A 17,256-nucleotide genomic window follows, 5' to 3' on the forward strand; every position below is an offset into this window, starting at 1 on the left:
GACAAACAACAATGCAAAGAATGAATTCAACCTAAGTAGATAGTTCAACCAAAAACCAAGGGCATAAAACAGATATGGATCCCAAAGAAAATGCTAAGCAATAACCCAAATGTCACTCGCATTTGGATACCAAAACAAAAGCAAAAGGAACTCCCTTTAGTACAAGCAACAACGGAAGGCAGACGGCTGCATTTGAAAAAGGACAGCCGACTTATGTGGATGCCAATCAGCAACAAAACAGTGGCAACAAAGGAAGCAGCCAAACATCTACAAAAATCGGCAACAGCAAAATACCAATGGAAAGCAAAGGCAATACAGTCCACGGCCATTCCGGCCAAGCCAATCCTCTCCATAGAAACAACTACGGCTATATCAACAGTAGCGGCAAAGCAATTGCCTTTTGCAAAAAAGACAATTAAATAGAGAGCAGTACAGTTACAACTATTACTTGCAAAGAAAACAGGAAACCTCGACGGTGAATGCCAATAAGCATCTTGCAAATTTCCTTCTCTTGCACAACATTAATTTCTCCATGCATTGACCGAGTATGCATAACATAGGGCCACATTAATCGGCCAAGCATTAGCACAAATTTTTCAACCTATGCATGGCACATACTCCGAGGCGATACCTTGTCATCCGGGAGGACTCCGGCTAGGAGGGGGGGAGGCATTCTCAAATGCGGAACCAATAGCCGAAAGAGCAAAAAAGGGCACGATTTTCGACTATTTTAAGGGTTGTTGTTTGATTGCGAAATTTTCTGGACTAACCCAAGAACATATGCCCTTATACAGCATGTATCTATAGGTATATGGGACCAAACGCCAAATCAAGCTCCTAGGTGTGTGTCTATAAGTAGAAATAGCCAATTTTCAGGAAAAATATTGGTAAGACGGAGAAATTCGACCATAAAAATTACATGTGAGTGTATATAATGTTTTGCGGTGATGTTTTTGATTTATTATGATTTTTGGGGATTTTTTGGGTTTGATTTGCTATTTTCCTTTTAATTTTGCTAATTTTCGGCATGAAAACTTCAAAAATACAAAAAGCAGGTGAAAAACGGTGGTAATGAAAAATAATAAAAATGGGGATGATCAGTGACTATAGGAAAACCTATGGTACGTAGGGGTGCAATTATGAGACTGGAGAAAAAAGCGTGTTCTGGCCAGGTTTTGATCGAAATGCCAAATTTCTGGTAAACAAAGCAAATGGAGTCCAAATCAAGAAATTTTTGAGCCTAAACCGCATCTCGCAAGAAGATAGGAGCACATGTCAAATTTCATGAAAAGTGGTTCAGGGACCTCCATTATAAGAAATTTTCACCTTATTTTTAGCTCATTTTCACTATTGACTTTGTGGAGAGAGCTTCGGCCACCTAGAGCGGACGGACCTTCCAGCAGCTTCTACGATGCGCACGACTAGCTGAAGAGCTCCAGACATGAGAGGTAGGCTCACCACCTTGAGCTTTTCGCGCATGTTTGTCGTTTTGTCGCGAAAACTAGCGTAGGGTTCACACACAAAGCAGGCGATAGAGACCTACAAGTAGAGACGGCGACCTAATGGCTAACCCAAAAGCAACAAGATTTCATCGGCAGCTTACCCTAGCATAGGAGACCAGTATTGGATGTCCAAAGGCAGTAGAAAACCATCGGGAAAAACCCTAATTCTTAGAAACCAGCAAGAGGCCACCAAATGGAAAATCGGCGAAATGGCGACCAAATGCTACCAAAATTCATGGGTAGGAGCATCTCGACATGCTCGACAATTCTATGTGACCCACATAACCAAAAAGTGACCCGAAGCGGCACTAAACTTCAGAAACGGCATCAGACACATAAAGTGTCAAATTGCTCTCGCGGCCAAACCGCATGTGTGTTTGCCACCAAACTTCACGAGTGGCTTTCCTAGACTATCAACAACCAAGTCCTATGGTGGTAGACCACCACAAATCATTGAAGGTATGTAAACGCAACCACGGGTGCTTCTAGAGCGACAAATTGCCAAATGAAGCTTCGATGAAGCCAAAGTCGACAAAAACCATACGGCAAGGATCCACAGGGGATCAGGAAGCTATAGAGACCAACATCAAGAAATTTCATCACCAAAAAGCACTCCAAAAGTCAGAAAACGACTCGGAGGCTCTGAAGTCCACACAGGGAGTTATTCTCTATCCATTTGACTTTTTTGTTGAAATTAGGCTTAAAAGGGACTCAGGGGGACCAAAGGCAGGCACTAGGAGCACAAACCATGAAAAAATCATCAGGAGACATCCTACGCGTAGGATGTCTCAAGGGCATTTCTGGGCACAGACTCCAACATTTTTCATCATACACATTTTCTGAATGACCTTTACATGCTATCCACCAAGTCTCATCACAATTGGACCAAAATTGACCTCATATGCATGAAAAAACGCAAAGTTAGGGCATAGAGGCAATAATGGGCCATAGACCTATCAAATCTTGTCCAAATCACATGAAACTTGCACAACACATTCACAAGCACCTCACCAACCAATCTGTGTGGTTAGAAGCAAAAATTGGTGAAGTAGACATCCTACGCGTAGGATGTCTATTTGACATTTTTGGCCTTCAGAGGATGGTTGTTCATTCCAGATCTAATCACCTCATCATCAAGAGCTCATATATCAATTTTGAATCCATTCTAATCATTTTTGACCCTCAACACCTTCAAGATACACTTTTTGAGCCCAAAAACACTACACAGGCTCTTACAAGTATCAATCTTTGTCCAAATCCAAATCTAAGAGCATATCCATGTTCCATAGGCCAAGGACTACCCACAGAACAAATCTCATGTCATTTTCATGAAAAAGACATCCTACGCGTAGGATGTCTCCATCATAATTTAGGCCTTCTGTGCAAAGATTGACATCATGGGAGCCAATATCATGGTGCAAAGAGCCCATATACCAATTTTCAACCCATTTGGACATCAATTACTACTTGTTATGGACTTTCTACCCAATTTGTGACCTAAAGCCTGAATCGGCCCAGAAATCCACTTTTTGATATCCAAATCCATATCCAAGCACATAGCCATGTTCCATGAGCCATGCACTACCAGCATGCCAAGTATGAACCAATTCTGATGAAAAAGACATCCTATGCGTAGGATGTCTAAATGGAAAATTTTGGCCAGATTTGCACTGTGAGCACATGCACAGTTTCACAAGTTCCTTTTAAGCTTTATTTTCAATTTTCAAGTCATTTGGATAGTTAAAACTCAATTTCTTAGCTAATATGGAAAAAATGCTAACTTCGGACTACTGAGTGCAACAGGATCTATGGCAGTCGCGAAGTCACCGGCAAAGAAGAAAAGAATGACCATCAAGGATTACCTAGAAGAAGTGGAGCCCTTCATCATACCAGAAGGAACACTAAAGCCCACCAGAACATGGATCCAAGAAGATCTGTTAGAGTCCAACGAACTAAAGATCTAACAAGAAATATTTAAAGACACTGAAGGCAATGTGATTGAGCTACCAATGCTGCCGCGAGAACTCAATGAGTTCGTAAGAAGCAAGATGGCCGGGTACTTGGAGAAGATTGATCTCCACAACTACTTTGAAGCAGTCTCGACAGGGGTGGACATAAAGAGAGTTTGGGAGTTTGTGACAACCATCAAAGAAGATGGAGTGGCCAAAGTAACAGATCTACAAGGCAGGGCAGAAACAGAAATAATCATCACTGAGCAGGTTGTAGCAGATGCACTAGACCTCTCCAACAAGGGGGATAGGGTAACTAAAAGAAGGGATGAGGTCAAGGTGTACAATGAGAAGAAAGGAAACTACACCTTTGAAGATATTGCCAACCCAAGAGTGGCAATCATGAGCCAGTTGTACAACCAATACTTCCACATGTGTACGAAGAGGCCTCAAAAGTACAGAATGCCGCCAGGTGCAATTGCCACGACATTCACTTGGGCAATGACGAAGGGCACCCCAAAGATAATCAATTATGCAGCGTATATACATGACAACCTAGTAAAGATGGGTAACAAGAAGCCAACATATATTGTGCCATGAGAACTAATCACTAAGGTGATTTATGGGGCACTACACGCAAAAGGAAGATGGCCTGACCCCCCGTCTCAGAACGACTGGCTGAGGCTAAAAGAAGACAAAGAGAACGAGCCACAAAGAGCACTAAGGGTTGCCACAAGACTGAAAAGACGGCTAGAGACGGTCCTAGAAGAGAAGCCCGAGCAAAAGAAGGGGAAGAAAGAGTTTTCCCAAGTGCCGGTGAAAGAAACAAAGTCACAAAAAGCGGCAAGATTAGAGAGGCTGATGGAGAGCTTCAGAGCAGAGAGATCCCTTAAAGGTGATTTAAGTGAACTCTGGAAGCCTTCTCTATAAGCTATGTCGGGATCATCCCGAAGAGTGCAAAGGGACAGATTCGAGGATTATATCAAGAATTTGGAGATTCTTGATGCCGCATCAGAGAATATACCACATGTACCTTTCACAGAGGAGGAAGTGGAGCAATTACAGCAGAAACTGATAGATGAGCAAGAGAGCCAAGAGAGAGAAAGAAAAACTAAAGCAGACAGAGATTTAAAGGGAAAGCCTACATCTCTACCGGCCAGCCCTAAACCCAACCCACCGCCCTCACCACCTCCTCACAGCCCTCCAGAAGAAGATAAAGAGGCTGAAGACAAACCAGAAGAACGGGAAGAGGCTAAGCAAGAGCAGAGCCAGGAGCCGAAGCCAAAAGAAGAGGCTAAGCCTCGAAGTGAGCAACAAGAGTCGGATGATTCATATCACACATTTTTGGACCTGCTAGCTGCAGGGTACACAAAAGAAGAGGCTCTCACAGTCGTATGCGACTTGGCAAGCACAGGGCCTAAAGAACAAATACAAGGCATCCGCTTAATAGAACTAAAAGAAATGGCCACAGATACAGTGGACCTGCACCCGCCCTCCGATGATTAGGATGTGGTGATGACGAAGTTAACCGGGTTGAGAGCGCAGTCCATGGCTTCAGAAAGTGAGATGGCGGCTCTCAAGGCCACTGAAGTGAAGATTAAGATGGAAATAGACACTTTACAAGGATAAAGCCAAAGGCAGAAAGAGAGAGAGAAGCGGAGCTACATGCTAGCCTAGCAAGGGCACTGCAATGATGCCAGGCAATGGAGGAAGAAAATCAAGTAGCAGCAAAAAGAATGTAAGGAGTTAAAGAGGAATGTCAGCAGCTCAGCAGCAAAAAGAATGCAAGGAGTTGAAGAGGAATGTCAGCAGCTCAGCAAATCACTGATAGATGCTGAGAGGGAAAGAGATAACCTGACCCTACAGCTGGCGGAAGAGTCTACAGAAGTTGAAGCCATGAGAAACGCCAAAGAAAAGGCGGAGATAGAACAAGAAGCCAGCCAGGAGAGGTCCTTGAGCTCAAGGACTAGCTCAAAGTGAAAGATCAAACCATCCATAGGCTGCGAGCATCCCCTGCCAGAGTCCGAGCTACTAGCTCGACTCACATCACTACGGAAAGTCAACTCTATGAAGACAGATGCAAGAACTTCAGAAGGAGCTGACTCTAGAGAAAAAGCAAAGATTGATGATGGTAGAAGGGTCTATTGTCATGCAAACAAGAATGGAAGAAGACCAAAAAGCCCTGTAAGAGGAAGTAGAAAGTATAAAAAGAAAGCTCGAGGAGGCGGAGAGGGTAAACGCCAAATTAAATGACCTCCTCGTGAATATGGGCGAAGAAGCTGAATCAGGAAAACAAAAACTCCTAAAGCAGATTGAGGAGCTGAAAGGACAGCAAGTAGGAGAGCAAGAGGGCACAGGGCCAGCGGCCAATGAAGGTATTGATTTAGAGAATGTGGCAGATCCGGTGGACACAACTATGCAAGAGGAAATCTTAGAAGGATCCTCTCAAGAGCCACATGATCTAACACAGGAAGAGGAAGAAAAGTTGCGTAAAGCAATAGAGGTGGAGATCAGAGAGACAACAAAGGAAGCCTTGGAGTGGGAGCAGAGGGTTTTCAAGTCCATGACCATCCAGAAGATTGACGCCAGCAACCTCAGGCGCGAATGGCTTCAACCCTCTCTCCCATATCCATTGCTGAAATATGAAGCAACCACCATCAATAAGCGGATAAGAGAAGAGCCGACCGTACCACTTTACAACGCAGATACCTCCCAACCAGAAGGGGTCAGGCTAATTGTTGACTCTCAGCCAAAATGGAGGAAGGCCTAGCTCACAAAGTACCCACAATACTTAATCCACTTGGTAGAGGCACCGAAAAACATCAGAGACAACCTCAGCTTTTGTCCTCTACCAAGGATCAGGACGTGGAAAGCCTAGGAGATCTTGCAAAGGAGCCAACCCACTTGGCTGAATTACCCTAAGCTGCCGGGCTTAAGGCAGGTGAGAGAATAAGTGTCCAATACATGGTGAAAACCCTAACGGGTGCCATCAAATTGTTCACTTGCTCACCTGACCTTATGTGCATCATGATGAAGAAAATCTGCAAAACACTTTTAGCAGTATTTGAAACATTCAAGCCAGGCCATGTGACAGACAACATCTTTTTCTTCCAAGATACTTACAGATGCGCCTATGATCTATCTGGTCAGCCTTCCAAGGAGGTGATACATGCGCTGTATCAAAGGATAATGTTTCTACCATCCTATCACCTCCAAGCCTTTGAAGAAACGTTCTACACATGCTTCTTCACAATAAACACAGATATTTTTGGCCCAATAATGATGAACCTGCATGCAAGATACGAATCACTAATCAAGATGCGTGAAACAATACGATAAAGAAGCGGATCAGTGGCCATGTTAGGGATGACATGAGCAAGGAGGGGGGGAGTGTTAGAAGCTGGACACACCCCACGGAGACTAACTACTCGGAGGATTATCATTTTTTGTAATTATTCATTTATTGAGGAAACCTGATTTTTCACCTTGTAAATATTGGGACTTACAGAAGTTTCTAGATTGTATCCCAGTTTTGCTAGATAGATGGAGTAGTTGGTTGATTTTGGAACTTTAGGGTTCGAGAATTGTAAGGTATGTATACCATTTTTTGACCTTAATGAAGAACCTTTTGTCATTTTTAAAAAACAAGTTTTGAAGTCTGTGAGTGAGCGTACTATGTACGAGAGAGGGTGTGAGCTTCATCTTGACACTACATGTGCACCGGTGGTCAGAATGGAGTGCGGAGAAGTGCAGCGTGTTGCCCCCGACGAGAGCTACGCGTTGATACCTACATTGCGTGCGTACGGTCCGGTTTTGTGAGCTCCTTCTACGAGCTTCATCTGGTGATTGGGTGAGCATACGTTGTCCGATTTTGCATTGCAGCATATCCACGCGTTCACAATGAGTAGAACTACACATTAGGCACTTTAGATTTCGAAAACGAAGACCTGCAAATTTCGGCTAGCATCCTACGTGATTTTGCACCGGGTGTTTTGGGTTGGGGTTTTGGTTCATAGACCTTAGGGAGAGCGACCTATTGGTGTTAGTAGGGTCTCCTTCAAGTTCTATGGTGTTTCGAGATTGTTTGATGGGTGTTCGGCTCTAGAAAAGCGTTGTAGGAAGTTTCCTCTTATACACTCTTGAAGGCTGTGACTTGGACAATTGGTAGAGACCTCTGTAGGAATTAGTTAGGAGTCGGTCGAGTGTAGGTTGACACCTTATGCTTGCTTCCACGTGCCTGCGGGTCGAGCTTCGTGCTTAGCTGACATTATATGTTAGGTGAGTTCTCACTGTGCTGACGTCCGTCGCGGCGTATCCGTCCAACAAGCTACCATTCCTATGGAGTTCCTGTACTACTCTCTAGACATTGTAATCAAAGTTCACAGGTCATTTTGAAACTAGTTTGATCATAGAAAACTATGTCAAGCTCCTTAATAATTTTCTATATCATAATGGACATCCTCTGAGCTTCTAGCATCCTCCTATCCATTCGCCCATTTTAACAAGGGACTTTTGAATCGCATCTCAGGATCCCTTTTATGTTATTTTGTTTGTGGATAAATACGTCAAAATTTTCTCTCTCTATGCTAGAGAATGAAAATTACTCGTGTAGCATTAAATTCTCATTTTAATCACTTTAAAACAACTTAAAGTGATCTAAATGAAAAATTTTAATTTCTTGAGTAATTTATACTCATCAATATTTAAAATTGATGGCATTACCTTGCCCTTACATCATAGTTATACATTCATAGTTGTCCACGACTGTGAACGTATAAAGAAAAAGATGACATATTGCATTGTATCCACTTAGTTTACTAAACACCATTCCAAAATAGTTTTTTACTCTATTTGGTGCTTGAGAGAACGTAGATGATGCGAGCATGTTATCTAAACTAATAACTATACATCATTCCACAATAGTATGCAACATTATTTGTTGCTTGAGAAGTAAAGACTTTCCGCAAGAGTATAAAACATTATTTGCACACAAATACCATTATACTGAATGAAGACAAAAAAATATGAAAGAGACAAAAATTTCACTTCCTTAAACACAATTATACATCGATGTCTTGCTTTTAACCCAGCTTGTGTATATTGTTATAATCCTCAATTAAGGAGAGAGAATCCTTAAGTTGGGGTTCCATCATCCATTTTGCATTATCAAAAGAATAGCTTTTAAACTTAACTAAATACTTACACAAAATTCTACCGCTGCAAAGGAGGTATCTTCATGTCGCAACATGACTTTTGGTTGGAGTATTTCATCTACTTTGTCAAATTCAGGAGATCTTCATGGATGGTTTTGTAGGAGGGATTCCCTTATGCAAATTTAATAAGCTAGCATGGAAGGCATTATGTATTTTCCAATGGGATGGAAGGATAAAATTATAATCAATATCCTTAATTTTGCCCTAAATCTAAAAATGGACCATAATAATGACGAGCTCGCTTTGTATATAATTTTTCATGTCTACTTTTCTCACCTTGCCAGTTCTTATTGGTAATGTGTTGCAATACAGCCTTTGGACACTTGAGAAAAACCCAATCATCATCCTTGAATCTGAGTACACAACGGTGCTTAGCTGTAACTAGATGTTGTTTTTGCTGAAAGTAACTTATGGCATCCTTAACATTTTGAAATGTAATTTACAAATCATGCACATAGTCATCTCATCAACAAAGATCTTGTGATGTGTTCTTAAGGTGAGAGGAACCTTTGATCTTCCTTCAACAGCTTCAAATTGAAGTATGCATTGCATTGTTGTGTACATATTCTGCAAGTGGTAGATACTTCTTGCATCAATTTCTTTGGTCTAATTCATTGACATAGTTGTTAAGTAGATCCAAACCAATGGAGGTAACAATTTCACTCTGGCCATCCATCTATGGTTGATAAGCAAATGAAAAGTTTAACTTTGTACCTAGATTTTTAAACAATCTTCTCCACAAGAGACTTGTCATATGCGAGTCTCCATCAAAGACAATTAATTTTAGAAAGCCATGATCCTTGAAGATATGAAAGATAAATAATTTAGCCATATGATGAGGTTTGATGGTATTTTTGACAAGTATTAATGTGCTTATTTTCTAAATTTTTCTACTTTGTCCAAATATGTCTCCCTTGAAATAAAATCCATAGTTATACCCTCCCATGGAGCTTGGACGATTGTAATAGTAGATTTGGTTGCTTATCTCTATTGTATTTCACTTTTTGGCACATCATACATTGTGTAACATAAGCATGAATATTCTTTTTCATTGATGGCCAATAGAAATATGTCTTTATAGCATGAGTGGTAGCTACTATTCCTCGACATATTGCATAAGGAGGAGCATGTGATTCTTGCATTACTTTTTCACTCAAAGTTGTGTAACACATATTCTATTTTCATAGAGAAAAAATCCATTGTTTAGTGTGAATGGACCTTGTGCTCGTCCATTGGTACATCATTAACTTTTGGTCTATAAGGCATAGGGTGTCAACTTACACTCGATCGACTCTTGACTAATTCCTACAGAGGTCTCTACCCAATGTCTACGCTACAGCCTTCAGGAGGGCATAAGAAGAGGTTTCCTACAACGCTTTCTAGAGCCAAATAACCATCAAACAGTCTCGAAACACCACAGAAGTTGAAGCAGACCCTACTAACACCATTAGGTTGCTCTCCCTAAGGTCTATGAACCAAAATTTCAACCCTAAACACCTGGTGCAAAATCACGTAGGATGTCTGGCCGAAATTTGTAGGTCGTCGTTTCCAAAAACTAAAGTGCCTAATGTGTAGCTCTACTCAATGCAAATGCATGGATGTGCTGAAATGCGAAAACGGATAACGTATGCTCATCGAATCACCAGATGAATCTCGTAGGTCGAACTCGCAAAACCGGACCATACGCCCGCAATGTTGGTATCGGCACGTAGCTCTCGTCGGGGGCAACACGTTGCACTTCTCCGCACTCGATTCCGATCACCGATGCACGCGTAGTGTCAAGATAAAGCTCCCACTCTCTCTTGTACACAGTACGCTCACCCACAGACTTAACTTTTCTTAAAATGACAAAGGTTTTTCATTAAGGTCAAAAAGTGGTATAAATACCTTACAATTCTCAAACCCTAATGTTCCAAATTTAACCATCTACTCAATCTAAATGTCAAAAATGGGATACAATTTGGAAACTTCTATAAGCCCCAATAATTACAAAGATGAAAAGTCGGGTTTTCTCAATAAATGAATAATTACAAAAAATAATCTTCCGTCGAGCAGTCATTTTCTGTAGGGTGTGTCCAGCCTCTAACACTCCCTCCCTCCTTGTTCATGTCGTCCCCGACATGGCTGTTGAGCTGCTTCTTTAGTGTAGGCTTGCTCGCATCTTCAAAAGAGACTCATACCTCTCATGTTGAGCTAGTAGCGTCGGGCCAAATATATCTGTGCTGATTGTGAGGAAGCCGGTGTAGAAGGCTTCTTCAAAGGCCTGGAGGTGATTACAAAGGTAAAAACATGATCCTTTGATACAATGCATGTATCACCTCGTGGGATGGCTGACCAGACAGATAATATGCACATCTGTATGTATCTGAAAGAAGAAGATACTGTCTGTCGCCTGGACTGGTTTGAAGGTCTCGAAGACTGCCAAAAGTGTTTTACAAATCTTTCTCATCATGATGCAAGATAGGTCAGGCGAGCCAGTGAACAATTTGATGGCACCCGTTAGGGTTTTCACCATGTATTGCTCACTTATTCTCTCACCTGCCTTCGAGCCTGGCAGCTTCGGGTAATTTAGCCAAGTAGGTTGGCTTCTCTGCAGTAGCTCGTAGGCTTTCCACGTCCTCATCCTTGGTAGAGGGCAAAAACTTAGGTTATCCCTTATCACTTTAGGCGCCTCTACCAAATGGATTAGATACCGAGGATACTTTGTCAGCCATGCCTTTCTCCACCTGGGCTGAAGTCGACTATTAACTTGACCCCTTCAAGTTTGGAGATGTATGCCTTGTACATTGGCACTGTGGCTCCTCTCTGATCCGCTTGCGGATTGTGGCAGCTTCGTATTTTAGCAGAGGATATGGGAGAGAGGTTTGTAGCCATTCACGCCGAAGGTTGCTGGCATCTATCTTCTGAATAGTCATTGATTTAAAGACCCTCTACTCCCACTCCAAAGCTTCTTTGGCTATGTCTCTGACTGCTGCTTCTATGGCCTTTCGCAGCCTCTCTTCTTCTTCTTGTGTCAGATCTTGTGTCTCTTGCGAGGGTCCTACAAGGATTTCCTCTTGCATGGTGGTGTCCATCGGATCTGCCACATTCTCTATGTCTATTCCCTCCATAGTTGCTGGCCCAGTGCTAAATTGCTGCTCTTCTGTTTGGTGTTGCTGGCCTCTTAGCTCTTCTATCTGTTTTTGAAATGTTTATTTTTCCTCTTCTGCTTGCTCTCCCATGTTTACGAGGAGGTCGTTTAGATCGGCATTTATCTTTTCCACCTCTTCGAGCTTTCTCTTGATGGTTTCTAGCTCATTCTGCATTGCTTTGTGCTCTTCTTCCATGCGGGTTTGCATGACCGCTGACCCGTCGGCCATCATCAACTTCTGCTTTTTCTCTAAGGTTAACTCCTCTTGGAGCTCTTTCATTTGTTCTTCATAAAGCTCCGTCTCTGAAGTGGTGTGAGTCGAGCTAGCAGCTCTGACTCTGGCAGGAGATGCCCATAGCCGTTGGATGGTTTGATCTTTGACTTTAATCTAGTCTTTTAGCTCGATGACCTCATCCTGGTTAGCTTCTTGCTCTATCTCTGCCTTCTCTTTGGCATTCCTCATGGATTCCACTTCCTTGGATTCTTCAGCAAGTTGTAGGGTTAGGTTGTCCCTTTCCCTTTCTGCATCTGTCAATGACTTGATGAGTTTTCTGTATTCTTCTTCAGCTCTTTGAAGTCTTTGATCTGCTGCCTGATTTTCTCGTTCCATCTCCTGGCATCTTTGCAATGCCGTGGCCAGACTGGCTTGCAGCTCTGCTTGCTTCTCTATATGCCCTTGGCTTTGTTTTTGTAGAGTGTCGACTTCAAATTTGATAAGAATTTCAATGTTTTTGAGATTAGAAATCTTGCTTTTCGTCGCCAATGATTTTTCCCTGAGCTCGGTTAGCTTGTGCATCACCATGTCCCAGTCATTGGTAGGTGGCTGTAGGTCCACTGTATCAATGGACATCTCTTTTAGTTCCACTAACCACTGGCTCGGCTTCTGTTCCTTGGGCCTTGTGCTTGGCAGCTCAAATGCCACAGTGGCTGCCTCTTCTCTTGAATATCTAGCCGCTAGTAGATCAAGGAATGTTATGAAATTCCTTTCTTCTGGATCTACCTTTTCCTCCTTCTGTTCATCATTCCTTTCTTCTGGATCTACCTTTTCCTCTTTCTGTTCATCATCTTCTTTCTGCTCTTGGCTCTTTCTTTGCTTAGAATCTTCATGTTCCTCCTCCTTTTGTTGGGTTTGAGGTGGGCTAAGAGGAGGCGGTGATGGCGGTGGGCTGGGCTCCGGTCTTGGTGGTGGAGTTGCTGGCTTCTTCTTGAAGTCCCTATCCGCCTTTGTCTTTCTCTCTCTCTCTCTCTCTCTCTCTCTCTCTCTCTCTCTCTCTCTCTCTCTCTCTCTCTCTCTCTCGGCCTTCCTGCTCTTCTAGCAGTTTCCGTCTTACTTCATCCACTTCTTCTTCTGTAAAAGGGACATTTGGGATATTTTTTGTTGTAGCGTCCAGGATCTCAAAGTTTTTGATGTAATCTTCAAATCTATCTCTATGCACCCTTCGGGATGATCTCGACATTGCTTCTAGTGAGGGCTTCCACAGCTCGCTCAAATCTCCCTTGAGTGCTCTTTCGGCTCTGAAGCTTTCCATTAATCTTTCGAGCCGTGCCGCTTTCTGCGATTTGGTCTCCTTGATTGACACTTGTAAACTTTCTTTCTTTGTTTTCTTCAACTCTGGCTGCTCCTCTTGCACGGTCTCTAGCCGGCGCTTTAATCTTGTGGCAACTCTGGGTGCTTTGGGCTGTTCTTACTCTTTATCTTCTTTCAGCCTTAGCCAATCATTCTGTGATGGAGGGTCAGGCCAGTTTCCCTTGGCGTGCAATGCTCCATAAACCACTTTTGTTATCAGTTCACCTGGCACAATGTAGGTGGGATTCTTTCTGATGCAGATGTACATGATGTACTTGATGAGGAAAGGGCTAAAAATGAGCAGGCTAGAGGTATGCCAAAATGGCTGGTGCACACTTTGCATGACATTAAATTGGATGCACCTTTGTCTAGTTGTACTCGTTCAGGCTCTCGCCATGCATCTTATGCATCAAATTGTTATGCTTTGGCTGTGTCTAGCTTACATGATGTTGAGGAGCCTTTGTCTTTTGATGAAGCACAGAATTCAAAAATTGGATGGCTGCCATGCAATCAGAATATGATGCACTTATAGAAAATGACACATGGACTTTATGTGATTTGCCTCCTGGCAAAAAGGCCATTGGTACGAAGTGGGTTTACAAGTTAAAACACAAGCCGGATGGTGAGATCGATCGCCATGAGGCTCGACTTGTTGCAAAGGGTTATGCATAGCAAAAAGGCATTGATTATGAAGAGACTTTTGCTCCCACTTGTCATATGACTACTATGCGTTTTCTATGTGCATTGGCAGCTCATTTTGGTTGGGATGTACATCAATCAAACATTGTTACTGCTTTTCTTGAATGGTGACATATTTGAGGAAGTTTATGTAACGCAACCTCGCGGTTTTGTCATAAAAGGACAAGAGGACAAAGTGTGCAGATGTAAGAAGGCTTTGTATGGGTTGAAGCAATCTCCTTGTGCTTGGTATGAGAAAGCTGACACTCATTTGGTGAAATGAGGCTTTTGTAATAGTCCAACAGATGAGGCTGGTTGTTTTGACACGTTTGAAGTTGAGTCTACATGATGCTGGTGATCCTGCTGATGTCACTCTTTACCAAACTGTTGTTGGCTGCCTCATTTATGTATGCAACACGAGGCCGGATATTCAGTTTGCAGTCTCACAGGTCAGCAGATTTATGCATAGCCCAGGGTCTAAGCATTGGCAGGCTGTCAAGAGGATTTTCTGCTACCTTAGTGGCACTTTACATCTTGGCTTGTTTTATCCCAAGGGGGGATCATTGCCGCCACACTTACATGCTTTTTCGGACTCATATCGGGCTGGTTGTTTTGACACGCGAGTGTCCACAAGTGGTTTTTGCTTCATGCTTGGCAGTTCATGTATATCATGGTTGAGCAAGAAGCAACCTACTGTGGCCACTTTGAGTTGTGAGGCTGAGTACAGGGCAGTCTTCACAGCTACGGTTGAGTGTGTATGGCTCAGACGCCTTATGGCTGATTTGGGTGTTGGACAGGACACTGTCAACACTATCTACACTGACAGTCAGAGCGCATTGGCAGTTGCGAGGAACCCAGTTTTTCATGCTCGCACAAAGCACATTGAGATGCATTACCAGTATGTCAGGGAGAGGCTCTCAGCAGGGGAGATCAGCTTGGCTTATGTGCCAACACAGGACAACCTTGCAGATCTTTTCACAAAGGCATTGTCTCGTGAGAAGCTTGAAGCTTTCCACAAAGCTTTGGGCTTACTCCCCTTTGTGGACTGATCATGTCCTCAGGGAATGGCACTTCCCTTTACTCATGTGCCAGCTCTCATTCACCGCATCACTCTAGGGGGGATTTGTTACCATATACATGTGGTAGTGATGTGTGTGAACACACTAGGACCACCGGGGCATTTTTTCCCTCTTTAGGAGGTTTTTTCCCCCGTGCATTGTATATAGGCCCATCACTCTATGGCTATCTATCTTTCCATTGCACACTAAGTAATACACTCTCTATTGTGTGCCTTGAGCTTCCTTCGTCTTCTCCAAGCTGTGTGCGTTTCTCTGCAACCCTAATTCCAACAAACCGGAGGAATATGGTGGCCTACATTGCATATGGATGGTGAGGAGTTTGTCAAGCGTTGTGACGTATGTCAGCGCACCAAGGTGCCGATAAAGAGAGATGAGATGCCACTACCGCCAATGATGGGAGCAAGGGTATTTGCAAAATGGGGCATTGATTTTGTGGGGCCTATTTCACCCCCTGCATATCGCACCCATACCCAATATATCATTATGGCTATGGACTATCTCACAAAATGGGCAGAAGTTAAGGCAACACAAAAAGCAGACGTAAGAACCACTACACAATTTTTGTATGATAATGTCTTTGTATGATACGGGTTACCAATAGAAATTGTCAGTGATCGAGGAACACATTTTCTTAATGAAGTCATTGAATATCTGCTAGAGGAATTCATGGTCATACATAGAAAATCTGCTCCATATCATCCACAAGCAAATGGACAAGCTGAGGCCACAAATAAAACATTATGCATTGTTTTGACTAAAATTGTATCAGAGTCGAGGACAGACTGGGATCAGCAGCTACACTCAACACTATGGGCATACAGGGTAGCTTACAAAACATCGATAGGAACAACACCGTACAACATGGTGTTTGGCCTAAATGCTATATTACCCATAGAGTTTTTAAATTCCAACTCTACGAGTAGCGAAACGCTTAGAATGGACAGGGCATGAGCTCTCTTCGAGAATAGATGATCTTGAAAAGCTAGATGAACTTCGCTTATGAGCTGTAGCTTTAATCTATGCTAAAAAGAGAAGACAAAAGGAGTTTTTTGACAAGCATATGCGCACAAAAGAGTTCAAAACAGGTGATTATGTACTTTTTTATACCTTGAAACAACATGCCAAGAAACTTAAAAAGCGAGGGATGGACCCTTTGTGATTAGTGACTTATCACAAAGTGGAGCTTTCAAGCTTGCTACATTAGTAGGTGAAGAAATGCCAATTTGGATTAGTGGGTGTCAATTAAAAAAGTATCATTTACCACTAACAAAAGATATGCTTCAACAAATCCATCAAGAAAAACAACGGATGAAGGAGAAACAGAGGGTACGAGAAGAAGCTCAAGCAGAAGCAAAGGAACGCATTGCAAAAAGACGGCTTCTACGACAACAACAACAATGTGGATCACTGTTGCGAATAAATGCTATTCGACTAACGAATTTTGATGACGACACAGTGGAGCCAATAATTGCAGTCAAAGTGGGTAGCAATCAAGTTGAATCGACGACATTGCTTGATTCTAGAGCTCAAGCAAATCTAATCTCTTATAGATTATACAAACAGCTCAAGCTCAAAGGTCAACTACATCCTACACCACAAGTGCTGGAAAGTAGTATATCACATTCGCTGAAAACATTGGGTTGGACTATATTGCATGTACAAATACATCAATATATTTACCCAAGCAAGTTTGTGGTCGAGGATGAAAGCACACAACACCCCATGTTGTTGGGACAACTTTGGCAAAAAGAGTATAATGTGCAGATAGATTGGAATGCGGATGTAGTCAAAATTCAGCATCCACAAGAACATCAGGTTGTAGCCTTTGCTCAACAACCCCGAAAGAACCAGATGGCAGCAACACAATCAAGAAAGAAAGAACCAAAGAACAACATGGCGAACAAACAGGGAACTGCCAACCATGTTCACTACAAACATAAAACACCATTGACCGCAGTGCCAAGATAAAAGTTACCAACACGCGAAAAACAAGTATGGGTGCGGAAGGATAGAAATGACATGGTAGACAAACCACAAGACACCAAAAGAAGTCAACCGAAGCAGACAGTTCAACCAAAAACCAAGGGAATAAAACAGATATGGATTCCAAAGAAAATGCTCAGCAACAACTTAAATGC

This window comes from Adiantum capillus-veneris, chromosome 26 (genome assembly GCF_014529385.1).
Source record: "Adiantum capillus-veneris isolate H3 chromosome 26, ASM1452938v2, whole genome shotgun sequence".
Taxonomy (NCBI): domain Eukaryota; kingdom Viridiplantae; phylum Streptophyta; class Polypodiopsida; order Polypodiales; family Pteridaceae; genus Adiantum; species Adiantum capillus-veneris.